The sequence below is a fragment of the Cheilinus undulatus genome, linkage group 10 (assembly GCF_018320785.1).
Source record: "Cheilinus undulatus linkage group 10, ASM1832078v1, whole genome shotgun sequence".
Taxonomy (NCBI): domain Eukaryota; kingdom Metazoa; phylum Chordata; class Actinopteri; order Labriformes; family Labridae; genus Cheilinus; species Cheilinus undulatus.
The window spans coordinates 20,508,768-20,522,491 of NC_054874.1; the positions used below are offsets into that span (position 1 = coordinate 20,508,768).

Genomic DNA, 13,724 nt, shown 5'->3' on the forward strand with positions numbered 1-13,724 from the left:
CTTGGAGGAGAATCTGCCCTCCTCTTCTGGTCCTCTTCAGAGGAGGATCAGGAAAGTCACATCCATTTCCTGAGAGAGGCTGAGTCACGGTGGAGTCAGACGGCTCAGTAACATTTAAAGCCACGGACACAGAAACAGCTCGTTCTGAGCAGGGCTGAAACTGAGGGGACATGCAAAAAATCAAACACTGGAGTGTTGTTTTCAGCAACAGACTTCACAGGCATGTTTTGGGGACCTCTGAGACCAATCTAAACTTGTCTTAAAACAATAAGATATGTGGCCTTTAAAATAGCTAACAAACACTGTTTTTCAGTATTACATGATCTTAAGTTATTTAAACTCAAGTGAAATTGCACAATAACACAGCATTTCTTTAACTATACAGAGGTCAAAACAGTTATTTTACTTAGATTTTTTAAGGCAAGCAGTTTTCATGTTTTTTTTAAGGCTTACTTATTTAGTTTAACAGTTTAATTAAGTGTAGTGAATCAAGAAAGCAAAATCAAGCACATGTGTGCAGCTTATTCTGCGTCTGATCAGCTTTTAAGGAACCTTTTCTTGCCTCATTTTTAAGCATTAAAATCAAGAGTTTGTTATCATAGCGCAGAGGTGATCTTCAGGATTTTCTCGTCATTTTAGATTAAAACTTCATGAACCTGAGAATGTAGCTTCATTTCCTGCAGGACCAACATGGCTCACAGAGGAATGACACTTTACCAGGATGCTGGTGTGCCTTTCTTTGTCTCAGATACTTCATGTCAGTTCAGCATGAACTAAAGAGGTTTTTGATGACCTGTTTAGCAGAAGGCCAGAGTCCCTTCAGAGGGCATCAATCCCGCTCGCGCTCCTTCTCTCATGTATGATGCGTGTGCCCTTGGTTACCTTAGTAACTCCCCTCTCTCTCTTTCCCTCTCTCTCTTTCGTCTCCAATCGGCGCTTCCGAGTGAGCCAGCCCCGGGACCGCGCCGCGCGCTCCCGCCAGAGCTCGTGTTGAGCTGGAGAGTGAAGGCAGAAGCATCCAAACGCGTCAGGAGCAGGAGGAGAGAATCCCGCTGAAGAAGAAGAAGAAGAAAAAAAGGGAGAAATGTGTTGAAGTAACAGCGGAGAGAGGATACTAACAGCTGTTATCGCTCCACGGGAAGGTCATTAACGGGAAACAGAAGCAGTGCGCAGACTGGACGGATATTTTGGACATACTCGCCTGCAAGTGAAGACCCCGCAACAGTGAAACATTGTCCCGGCTTTTTTTGATTTAATCCCACAGAGCAAGGCATGGGGGGATTTACGTCTCGACAAGGCAGGTGAGTCATTTCATGAGAGTTGAGGAGCAGCTGTGAGGGGGAAAATCTTCAGTGCGTGGGGAGTGAATTAGGAGGGATGCAGCAGGGGGGAGTGGGCACATCGGGGACTTGGACTGGCATTATACGACTTTGTATTTGAGATAAAGAGGTGTATTTGAGGACGGTACATCGACGCAGCGGCGCAAACCTGCATTAAGCACGTATGCACTTCCACTAAATTGGATGTTGCGCCTTGGATTTACTCCATTAGCTTTTTCTTAGAGGAAGGGGTTTAGATGCTGAGCGAATGTGTGCGTATTTAAAAAAAAAAAAAAAAAAAGCGCGTATATGTACACGCCATACTCAGAATAAATGCCCTAATTGTTCAGGGCACTTGTTACTTGGCCATAAAGACATCTTACGTGCGTGATGGAGCAATGACGCGCACGCTCCGTCTCCCCTTTCCTTCTCAATCTCTCTCTCCGTTACAAAAAAAAAAAAAAAAAAAAAAAAAAAGAAAGAAACACCCCGGTGACTCTGGGCTGTAGGCAAATGAAATTGCAAGCTCCAAAGTTTGCAGGAAATTAAAGGAAGAACTGGTGAATGAAATCGCCCAGGATGACATCAGATCAAAGGTTGTCTAATGCGAGTGGGATCCGCCACCAGTTTTGTAGCAGGCTGTGCTCCTCCATCTGTTGTGCTGAGGAGCAGCATAATCTGCCACGAGCATATGTGGGGATCCCCATTTTGCTCCTTCTTTTTTAGATTTTTAACTCCTGCAGATGAATTGGTTTGATTGGAATGAAAAAGATAAGCTTGGCTGGCTAATTAAGGATATTTTTCTCTGACATTTAGAGCAGCAGAGTGAGCTAAAATCTTTGATTTTCACGCATGCTCATCAGTGGAATTCTTCCTCATGTTGCAGCCTGTAATTCTACCTCTTTTCATAACAGAGCAGGATTGATCTTTTGACTCGTTGGTGGTAGAAGATTTAAATTCCTATAAAAGCTGTATGCACGGTGTATAAATCTAAAGCTTTCAAATGCAGGCCATACATGTTGAACTCCTGGTGGATGGAGCAGTCTTTTTGTGGAGAATGGTGGAGAGAATTATGACATTTTAGAGTTGAATTCCTTAAAAATAGGAGGAAGGAGTGAGACTGTTAAGCAAGAGTTGTCATGGTGATTGGTTGCATGTGTCCCTGAAAGCTAAGAATTTAAGGGATGATCCAGGCTTTTGTTTTGAATGCACTGAGCCTTTAATTGGTCATTAAAGCACAGACAAATAGAAGCAACTGCCATGTAAATTTTCAAATTATTCTGATTTAAATTGTAGGAGTATTGCTTTTCTATCTTTTGTATGTTTGGCTTTAAAGGATTATGCATGCTACTCGTCAGTTCTCTCCCTGGCTGCTAAGTGTTTGTATTCAAGTCCATGCAAAGAGCTATTTTTCAAGTTCCCTGCTGTGTTAATATCCATTCTTCACCCTTTTCCCACCCTTGAATTTTTCTAGGCTGAGCTCAAGCTGTGCAACAATCATGACAGCTTAAAAAACCTAACCATTGTCCGAGGGATAAATTCAACAAGAATCGGCTCATTCAGTGTCTTCATTTGTTAGACATTTTAGCCCAGAGGGGTGAGGGGATTACTCCTAAACACACCTGCACTCATTTCAAAGTGCAGTAGTATGGGTGTGTTATTTACCAATCGTGTCTCAGGACTGCTGGAGAAAAGCTCCATGAGCCTCCCTGTCTGCTGCAAAGGTCAGGGAGGTGTCGTTCCAACCGTAAGTAAATCCACCTGAGTCCTCCTCGGCCTGACTTAACATGGAAGAGCCACTCGTTAGTCTCCGGCCCTGGAGGCCTCTTGTTCTATAGCCTTCACTTTCTTCTCATATTGCCTCCTGACGCATGGACCAATGTGCGTCAGCCCATTTCGCCCTCATACGTATACATTGTTAGCCCTGCAGAAGGTTTTATTTGTGTTTCTAACATTGGTCATCATGTTTGACATGTTGTCTTAAAGATGCAGGAGAGGGAGCTGAATAATTTCCCAAATTGACCTTCTGAAAATGTGTCCTATCATCGCCTATCCCACTCATGAGGAAAATCTGGTCATTGTTCTTGCACTGTTTTCAAAACTTTGCAATGTCATTGGCATTAAAATCGAAGAGGCAGTTTGGGAGTGTTTTGGATTTAATGCGGATGGGATTTCACTGCAAACAAGACGGATGCTTTGGCCTTGATGGCTGAGTAACCACTCATGCAGTTTTGGATTTCCTTTTTTTCTGCTGTTGTAAGAAGAGAGGAAGAATCAGAAAAAGAAGCAGGTAAATAGCTGTTAAATAGCAGCAAAATACAGAAAATTCAAGTAACTGTGTATAATTTATTTATTTATTATTATTATTATGATGTGATAATTGATCTGGAGCAATTGGAGCTGCTAAAGAAGAGGAGTGATGTGATTACTGGATGGGGGTCTGGATATCATAAAGGTGGCAGATTTTTGAACTAATTGAAGCCTGTGAAGGGATTTCTGAGTGAGACCAAAAGGAAGGGAAGTGACAAGTGTGAACTAAACTAGCAACAGAGGTTTGAGGGATGGACATAGATGATTAATGTTGCATAGCTGTTGCATGGATGTGTGTTATTGATGTGTGATTGGAAAGACAGTGTTGAGGATGATGCCCAGACTCTTAACCTGAGTGGAGAAGGACAAACTGATGTATGATCAATTGTGAGGTAAAAACTGTCAGATTTTGCTAAAGTGGATTTCAGTTTTATCACCGTTTAGTTTGAGGAAGTGGGACGAAGAAGAGTGGGAGGATGGAGTTAGGGTTGGTGGATTGGTAAAGCTGTGTATCATCGGTGTAGAAGTGGAAGTTGATGTGGAGGAAGTAAATAGATGAAAGATAGTAGGGGGCCTTGGATGGAAGCCTGGAGAACACAAGTAGAGTCTGAAAGAGGGTGGGATTTGCAGGATTTTTTAGGGGGAGGTAGAGCTGAGTGTCATCGGCATATTCGTGGAAGCTGATGTATGTTTATGAAAGATGTGACCAAGAGGATGTAAGATAATAGATAGCACTCGGTCCAGGACGGAACCCTGGAGAAAACCAGTAGAGACTGGAAGAGGCTGGGATTTGTTGGATTTGATTTGTATGGGCTGAGTGTGGCCAGAGACGTATGATTCAAACCAGCACAGGGGTGTGCTTGTGATTTCAGTTGAGGCCAGTCTGTTGAGGATAATATGATGGTAAATGGTGTCAAAGGCCTACTGTAGGATAAGGCTATTGGGGATAAGTACCTTGATATGACAAAGGATTTGAACCCAGGTCATCCACTTTGGGGACAACAGCCTCTATACACACAGGCATAACCTCTAGGGTACTGGCAGTCCAAACTGTGCATTATGGCACGCCAGCTGATCAGACATACTCACAGAGATGGATGTCTGTGGACTAATGGAGGATAAACTTGTCTCTTACATGTCTCCATGTCAGCTCAGTAGAGAGCATTTTATCATCACAAGATCTTATCTCTGGAGACAATCTGTGAGAAATACCCTTTTTGTTCATTTTATAGACAAATTTTGACTTTTTTTGCACATGTCCTGTAAATGTCAGAAATTTAAATGTACGTTTTCACATACGAGGAGTTAGACTTGTTTTTTTGGTGCAGAAAAAACATAGAAAAAGAATAAAGATAGTAAGAAGATGTAGAAATAGCAGGGAACTTTAAGAGATTGATATTACTAAAAATTATGTTACGGGGTTGACCTTGGAATAAAATTGTTGTCTGTCACAAGTAAAAAGCATAAAAGCTGAGCGAAACACAGCAACACAGCAGCTTCAAGTAGCAGTTTCCACTTCATTATGTAGCAGTCTTTTATGTGACATCCAACGTTTTCATGGCAACAATAAACAAACTGTGTCTGTCATTGTGGGTCTGTCATGACAGCCACCATAACAAAACATGTTCTGTTACAACAGTTGTTACAATTACAACAATGAAGAACTTCTCTAGTTTTGAAAACTAGGAAACACTGGAGGAAATACAAGAACTTAACTAAGAAATTCTAACACAGTATGAGTCATTTTTTTAATTAATATAAACATTTCAATGCAAACACTACCTATTTATGTCCAAAAAGGGATATAAATCACTCATCAAGTATATTTATCATGGAAAGTGAAAAAAAAGGCTAGTTTGGCAGCATGCCCCATTCCTTCGTCAGCAGTGTCAGCCATTACAGTTACTACAAAGCAGTTTTAAAGTTGGCACCTTTTTTAGATTTCATCTTAGTCTTTAAATGAAAATGCAAATCTGAAAAAAAAAAAAAAAAAGTTATCATCATTAGTGTTGGTCAGAATATTTTCTCAAATCAAATTAACATAACTAGCCAAGTCCATTTATTAATATGGTGATATGTCACTCATACTAATACATCGTCAACATTTAAAAAAGTGAAAAAGACTGACATACATCGAATAAAGGGCCTATTTGCTGGTGGAGTACTGCCACAGCAGAGATGGGGATCATTAGTGTTTATTAATTTGATACCCTTTTTGACACTCCTTAATGATCAGTCTTTATTATTACCCCTGCCAAGGAGGCTATGTGATTGTGTGGGTTTGTTTGTTTGTTAGCAACATAACTCAAAAAGTTATGGATGGATTTTGATGAAATTTTCAGGAAATGTCAGAAATGGCATAACGAAGAACTAATTTGATTTTGGGAGTGATCTGGATCACCGTCTAGATCCAGGAATTTTTTAAAGGATTCTGTACTATTGGGAGATAGGGCTAATGGTGGAGGTCTACGCTGTTACCACTTCACACCAGGAGATGGCGGACATGAGTAACTTCAATCCCAGCAGCATTTTGGGTGTGTTTCTATTTAAAGTTTTGGAGTTTATAGAGTTTGAAAGATGCATGCCTGGTCGAGGAGTCAAGTCGGAGCGTAACAGAGAGAAAGCCAATTGAACAAGAATACTCACAATGCTGGGAGGAATAGAGGAATATTCACCCTCTGCCATGACTTCCAGTCGTCCGGTGACACCATGGGTGAGACTGTCAGTGCATCCGTTGGCAGCGGCAGGCAATGCTTCCACCATGACTGTCCACCCATAGGGAAGCCAATGGTTTGCCTCCCCGTGTTTCCACCCCACTGGGGAGGGAATAATCAAAGAATGCTGCCGTGGGGGTCACATGGGGATGGATCCAGGAATTTTTTTAAAGGATTCTTCACTATTGGGAGATGGGGCTAATGGCGGAGGTCTGTGCCAGGTCCAAGTGCTTTTCTAGTTGTTATTAATACTCTGCTATTTAGGTGAAAAAGAGTGGCAACAATGCTCTATATTATGATAACTCATGTCCTTTTGTGTTGCTTGAAAAAAAACATGTATCCTCTACAGGGACCCACCAATACAGATTGTTAAGGGACAATACAGATATTAGGGAATTAAAAGATCCTAACTTAAGCTTTCTGACATAAACAGTTAAGCCTGACTGACACAACGAGCCATGTCATGACTCATAGACAAGCAGGTTGAATTGAAACAGGAAACTTATGCAGTTGTTTAGCTTAAACAAATTTGATGGCTGAGCTCTAGTTCACTCTGCTGTAAGGAGGTAAATATGGAGTGTGACATGACAGGAGTCAGAGCACCCCCTGATGGATTAACGATATAACACAGACATCATGTCTTAGTAAAACCAAGTCATATTCCCTGCACTTTATTAGTGAAATAAAACCGTTAACATCGGCTGCTATCGGCAAACATTTGGCCAATTGATGACTATTTTTAGTAGGCAATAATCGTCCAATTGAATTGACCAGCTGATTAACTGGTCGGACCCTTATCTCCTCAAGACAAATTGTTTATGCAAAACAAAGCCTGAATTAGCAGTTTCCCAGCACGACAGTTGAACACGCCATAGTGATGGTTTTATTTACTTTTGTCTCGTGGTCATTTTACTGAGACACATCACACTGTTATTGTATGGCATCTATTTAGTTAGCTAATTAGCATTTATCCTGTGACTCTTAATGCAAATGTTGACTTGGATGTAACTGGGTGTAAAGGAGGGTTGTTGTTGATAAAAGGATCTGATGTGTCAGGATGGTTTCCACTGACATGGAACATAAACTTATGTCATCCAGGTGATGGCATAAATGATTTCCATGGTTGCTTCTTCTTTCTTCTTCATGGCTAAAGTGCAAACACCAACCTATTAGTCTGTGCGTATATGAAAGTGTCCTCAGGAAGGGAATGAGCAGTGAGGGGGAATCAGAGGCAATCATGCTCGGGGACGGTACAAAACAATAAGGCCAAATGTGAAAAAGCACCGATTCACCATTGCCTAGTTGTCTTTTTACTGAGCCAACCATAAACACATCACAATGTTTTTGTCCAATAGCTATCAAGTTAGTTAATTAGCGTTTATGTTAATTATTGCATAGTTTGATATTAGCTTACTATTTTAACTAACTGGGCTTGATGCAAAGTTTATTACTTACCATGGCTGCTTTAAGTGGATGGGGAGGATAACTGTCCCACAGCAGCTGCAGATATTCTGTCTGTGTACTAAGCACAGCAGCAGCCAGAGTTAACAGAGCTTTTCAACCCAGTGAATGTCAAAGTAATGCATTTTGTCTCGCAATGCAATTTGATGCACAAAGATGTGCTTGATGGCTGTTTTTTTTTTTTTCTCTGTCATTTTGGTTTTGTTGGTTGATGAAAACTAAATATTTTGTCTGAGTTGTTCTATGAGAATCCGTCCAGCTCGTTCTTCTCTCATCTTTGTCATTAAACGTCACTGATAAGCATTTGATGTCATATTTTTAACAGACGAGATTAACACTGCTGTAAAAAAATAGCTATTCCTGGTCTCCTTCACTGTAGTCACTCATAAAAAGATGTTTCATAACCTCCTCATAGTAGCTTTAAGTAAAACTTAAAATGAGCTTCAGTTCACTAGCTACACTTGTGTCACATTGCGTTTTAATAATGAATAAGACGTATTTGTTAAATCTGTGAAAAGATGAAAGCGTCTTTGTTTGACTAACAAAATGGTTTTTGGCCTGAGGCACAAAGATATGCCTCAAGACTGCTGCACATAACATATTTAACAGAGATTTTACATTGTTCGTGGCCCAAAAACATCTCCCTTGACTAACAGGTTTTTCTGCCAAAGACCAATGTCTGCTTAGTAAACAAGATTCTTTTGGACATCGCCATCCTAACTACAAAGCAGATGTCACACAGTATGTTTCCACTCACTGTCTGCCAGAAGTTATCTCCTTATTATTTAATTATTAATTAGACAATTTACTCTCAATAAAACACAGACTGAGGACGAAGCTCACTGAGCTCAGATCAGGGACGAGACCGAATCTCCAGAAGTGGCAGCAGCGAGGAGCTATTTTTTGATTTCTCTTTGCTTTTTATAAAGGACTTTTTAAAAATGCATCACATGGAGAGAGAGAGAGAGAGAGAGAGAGAGAGAGAGAAAGAGAGAGAGAGGAGGATGGGGAGAGATGGGCGGTGGGAGACTGTCATGATAGGGGGACAGGCACTGAGATGCAAAGCTGTACTTTTAGACTTACATAAGGCTCAAATCTGGATGAAGCTCAGTCATTTCATTCATGTGGAACATGCAAACAACATGCCTGACCTTTTCAACCCCATTTAAAGGAATCAATCCACCCAGGCAAATGTGTTTACTCCACATTGATTTTTCCTTGAAAAGTCTCATTTTTGTACCTATGATGACTGTTAATTGCCTAGAACTGGGTTACAATGCTAGAATTTAAAACTTCCTTATGATACTAGTTAAAATCAATATCTGCTGCCATACCATGGCAACAAAAATAGAAGTCTCAGGCACCCAAATTTTACAATCAACAATCAAAGGCAACTTTTGGTGAAGTCAATCCTTCCCCATGCTCCTGTTTTATGAAGTAGATGTAGAATTTTTGTACTTATTCAGGGTTTCCTCCAGGATTTTTCTGAAACTGGGGGGGAAGGCTTTGTATAACCCCCCCCCCCCAAGGAAATTTTTAAAGTGGGGTCCTTGTGGTGCATTGGGGTCCATTGAACATGGATATTCCAAAGCTGTCAAAATAAGGTTAGAGTTTAAAAGTCTATATTCTTAAAACTAAAAGAAAACAACATTTAGTAACTTGAAAATGCCACAGAATAAACACACAGATTTATTTTTTTTTAGAAAAATGAAAATTAAATTTTTTATGCCTTTACTTTGCCTCCCCCCTTACAAACATACATGAACACTTTAACCTGTTAAGCCCAAGCCTCTTTTATTAGACTACTGCTCGAAATTTCCAGCCCATCTTTAAATGACTATAACTCTGTAACTGCAGGGTCTATTTGAATGATCAAGGTACCATTAGGAAGAGTGCACCTGTGAAATTTATTTAGAAGTGTAAATATGTGTATATATGTTACTGGATCAGAGAGAATCAAGTTGGCAAATGAAAAACTTCATTTTTGCCTAATTTTTTTTTTTTCCTTTTTTGCAGTTTTAACATTTATCTTATAGGAATAATGCAGTTGAAGTCCAAAAATCTCCAGTAGGCCAAAGTACCATATTTTTACATTACCTCTTTCAACTTTCATGCCACTAGAGGGTTATCAGAGCAAAATAAGAGAGATTTTAGTAAAAAATATCCAGGCGAAATCCCCTCTTGGCCCAATTTGGCTCTGCCATTTGAAAAATCACGGGTATCAAACTTTTTTTTACTCATATGCCATTATAGGTGGTCACTGCATCATGGAATTCTATTTTTACCCCCTCAAATCACCCAGACCTCCATATAGTTCCCTTTCAAAGGAAGTCTTACAAAGGAACTAAAGTTTTACACCAAGAGGAGCAAATTTATTTTCAATGGCACGAAAAACAACACAAAATAAAGTGCAGAAAACTAAAAGAAACTGTTGAAACTAATGGAAACTGTACAAACATGACTAGAATTTTAAGTAGAGGCTGGGCTTTCAAATGAGACCGTGTTGTGTCTGTAGTACCAGGCACCATCCCGTAGGGGGCAGAAGTGTCTGACTACGTAGCACTAGGGCCACTTTGGTATGTGGTCATCGATTTGAGTCCTTTTACAGTTGGATGTGGTGTAGGTAAAAATGGTTTATTTAGGCTTGTAGTTGAGCTTCTTATGTTTAATTTTATGTGTAACATGACTATTTTTGTACAAAATAGAGTGCACAGAGCGCGTTTGTTTGGATCAAGGCGAGCAGGACCAAATTTGGTCCCGCTAGGGCTAGATCATACTAATGACAACAGCCTGGGGACATGATTTGAGTGAAAGACTCTTATAGTGGGATTCTGCTTTTATTACGTCCTTTTACAATTATTTCATCCCAGAGGAGCATCAGGTAAGCCTCAGCCTATAAAAGTTTTTGATATTATGATAACATAAACTCACTTATTCAACAAGCTAACATTAGTTTGTCAATGCTTGTTGTCAGACTGATCTGCACTCACGCACAGACACACAAACTATCTCTCCTCTCTGTCACACACATACACACACACACACACACACACACACAACTGCCCCTGTCACCATGTGACTGCAGCTGGCGCTTCTCCTTCCTTCGCTCCTGTTTTAGGACACAAAGTGAGGCAAATATCATGGATTAGGTGAACGCCTGACAGCACATCTTTATTGTTTTTTTCCAGTCTTGTATTGTAACAGAAACGGAACCAAAGTTCCGCCCGAGTTTTTACGACAACAAGCTACTTTTAGATCACTAGCGTCTCATCTCCATCATGAGACACGTCTGATGATGAATATATCTTCTCAAGTTTACCGCTAATCATCGGATAATAAAAAGGGAAGTACTAAACTAAGAGAAAGAGTTTTTCAAAATCAAATTACTCAGAGCAGTGTCACGTTTCACGAGACTATATGTTTATATGGATCCATTCGTACTGTATAATTTACATCTTTAACATCTGATAGAAAAGATCATAATTCTGAAGGCATGACGGCTTTTATTTTGGCATGGTGGTGCGCCACGAACAATTACATGTAGTGGAAATCCTGTTATTGATCAGTCATTATAACAAAGAATTAATCATTTAATGAAAATATAATGATAAAATTTATCATTGTGGAAAAATAAAGTGTCAAGAGTACCTTAAAATTTTAAGCTGACTGAACTGGAGATGATAAGATAAATTTGAAAAAAAAAAATCATTTCAAACTTTCCAAGTCAAAAATAACTGATTGTAGCTGCAATAAGTCAATGAAACCAATAAAAACTGATGATAAAGTGTTAGCAATGAATTTATTTATTGATTCATTGTGTTGCCTGGTTAAGGCGTCATTTGGCATAGTGGCAGAGCTGTTTACGTCTCACGTGGAGCTGTTAAATATTCATTTAATCCATAATCTTTCCATTGGTGTGTTCTTCTTTAAGAAGGATCCTTCCGAGTCTTATATGGTAGCATATCATCGTATTATCATATTATATATGATCATGAAGCTTAGCGTTAGTCCATGCAAGATATGGCAGCTGTGATCAGTTGACACCCAGTGGATCCCAATTATCACCTCCCAGCTCCAACAGCCAATCACAGCTCTTTCTTTCAACATAGTGGCATATTTAAATTAGGCCTGTTAATATAAACGCCTTAACACTTGTGATTAATTTGGAAAACTATGTGTTGAAAAAATAATAACGCAATTTAATCATATGACTAAGTTTGACCACAACTTCTTCCTGTAGTCCTCCTGCACGGATGTTTACATCCCTGGGGTGAAAAGGTTAAAGGCGGGTCAAATGCAGCCAACAGCAATGAGCGAGGAGTCAGACCCAGGTCTGCTTCATGGAAAAATCTCAATTTTTAAAAGCTGCCTAATGGAAGTCTGGATGAAACAAATGTTGTGTGTACATACTGCAGTGATGAACTGTCTTTGCACCGAAGCACGAGTCTGAAGTACCAAACGACAAAATGCATCTTTGCTAATGTTAGCAAATATGCTAACAACAACACGGGATCATGCCATGAAAGCTAATGTTGATAACGTTACCAAAGACGCTAACAACAACACGGGACCCAGCCACAATGTCAAATATCTGCCGCATACATCAATTTTGCATTATAATGGTACAATATAATGGTGATAGTGTTCCTAAATACTTTTACTGCCGCCCCAGGATCCTTCCTTGGCTTCGAGAAAACGCTATTGTTTGTTTATGTCAAAGAGAGGAGAGTGTGTGTCTGGATCCATCAGTGAATGAGGACCAACGTAACAGCAAGCTTGGCCAAGCAGTGAGTTACAAAGGTCTGTAAGTTGGGATGCAGATGGCCTAGTGGTTGGGTTGCACCCCATGTGTATATGCGGCCCAGGTTCAGGTCTGGCCTGTGGCCCTTTCACTGCATGTCATTCCCCACTCTCTCATCCCTGTTTCCAGCTCTATCCACTGTCCTATCTCTCTGATAAAGGCAAAAAGCCCCAAAATAAATCTTACAAAAAAGAAAGGTATGTGAGTTATCATAATATCAATGACCTTTGAAGGTTGAGGCTCCTTTCATAAAGATGTATAAAAAACTGCTTGATTCGTTAAATCCGTCATTCTTCTGGGATAAAATGTTTGCCAGAGGTAGCAATAAAAGCAGCACACTGTGATAGTCCTTCATTCAAAGCACATCAAAAGGCTATTGTCATCAGTATGACCTTGCAGTGTTTATGTGAGACAAAAAAAAAAAGAAAAACAACTCTTTTATACATTGTAAAGCATGTGTTTATATTTTTTTGAATTTAATTTGTGGCATGGGAGAGTTATTAAATGTAACATCATTCTTAAAAACTTCATTTTCTTTTGACTGATATTTGCAATCTTTGAGTTTTGCTTCAACAGTGGCGTTATTACTTAGGTCCAAAAAACTGACTTTCTTGCTGTGAGGCTGTAGCAGTACACCCTGACCTGTTCTTCACTTTCTTGAAACTATTCACGTGTCCACTCTGACTAAAGGATGAGCTGATTAGGTTTTGGAAGTCATAGGTCAAATTTCAAGATGATTAGGCATCATATTCATCCCTTACTTGTGAATGTGATATGTTGAGAATCTTTTGAAGACTTGTCCTCAAACTTTGCACAAAAGTCCATTCTCACTCAGGGATGAGCTGAATACACTTTTAAGATACAATACTAAATTCACAATGAACTGTGAGTACTATAGTTCAAGACTGCTTTGAGGGATTTCTATTAGATTTGGCACATAGCTACACTTGTATGGTAAACTGATAAGAGTTTTGAGGGTCAGAGGTCACTGTGAAAAGCACCATTTTGGTCTCATCAGACCAAAGAACTTTCTTACTCTTGACCATGGAGTCTCCCACATGTCTTTTGTAGAACTCTTGTTGAGATTTAATATGAGTTTCTTTCATGATGCCACTTTCC

The 13,724-nt window shown here is 39.7% G+C and overlaps 1 protein-coding gene across 1 annotated transcript in view; it reads left to right on the forward strand.

Moving 5' to 3' along the window:
- The first annotated feature begins 1,042 nt into the window (after positions 1-1,042).
- Positions 1,043-13,724, forward strand: part of nlgn3a (neuroligin 3a) — a 241,061-nt gene continuing 228,379 nt past the window's right edge. The window contains exon 1 of the mRNA XM_041797607.1: positions 1,043-1,301. The gene's annotated coding sequence lies outside the window, so the exon portion shown is untranslated. The remainder of the gene's footprint in view (positions 1,302-13,724) is intronic.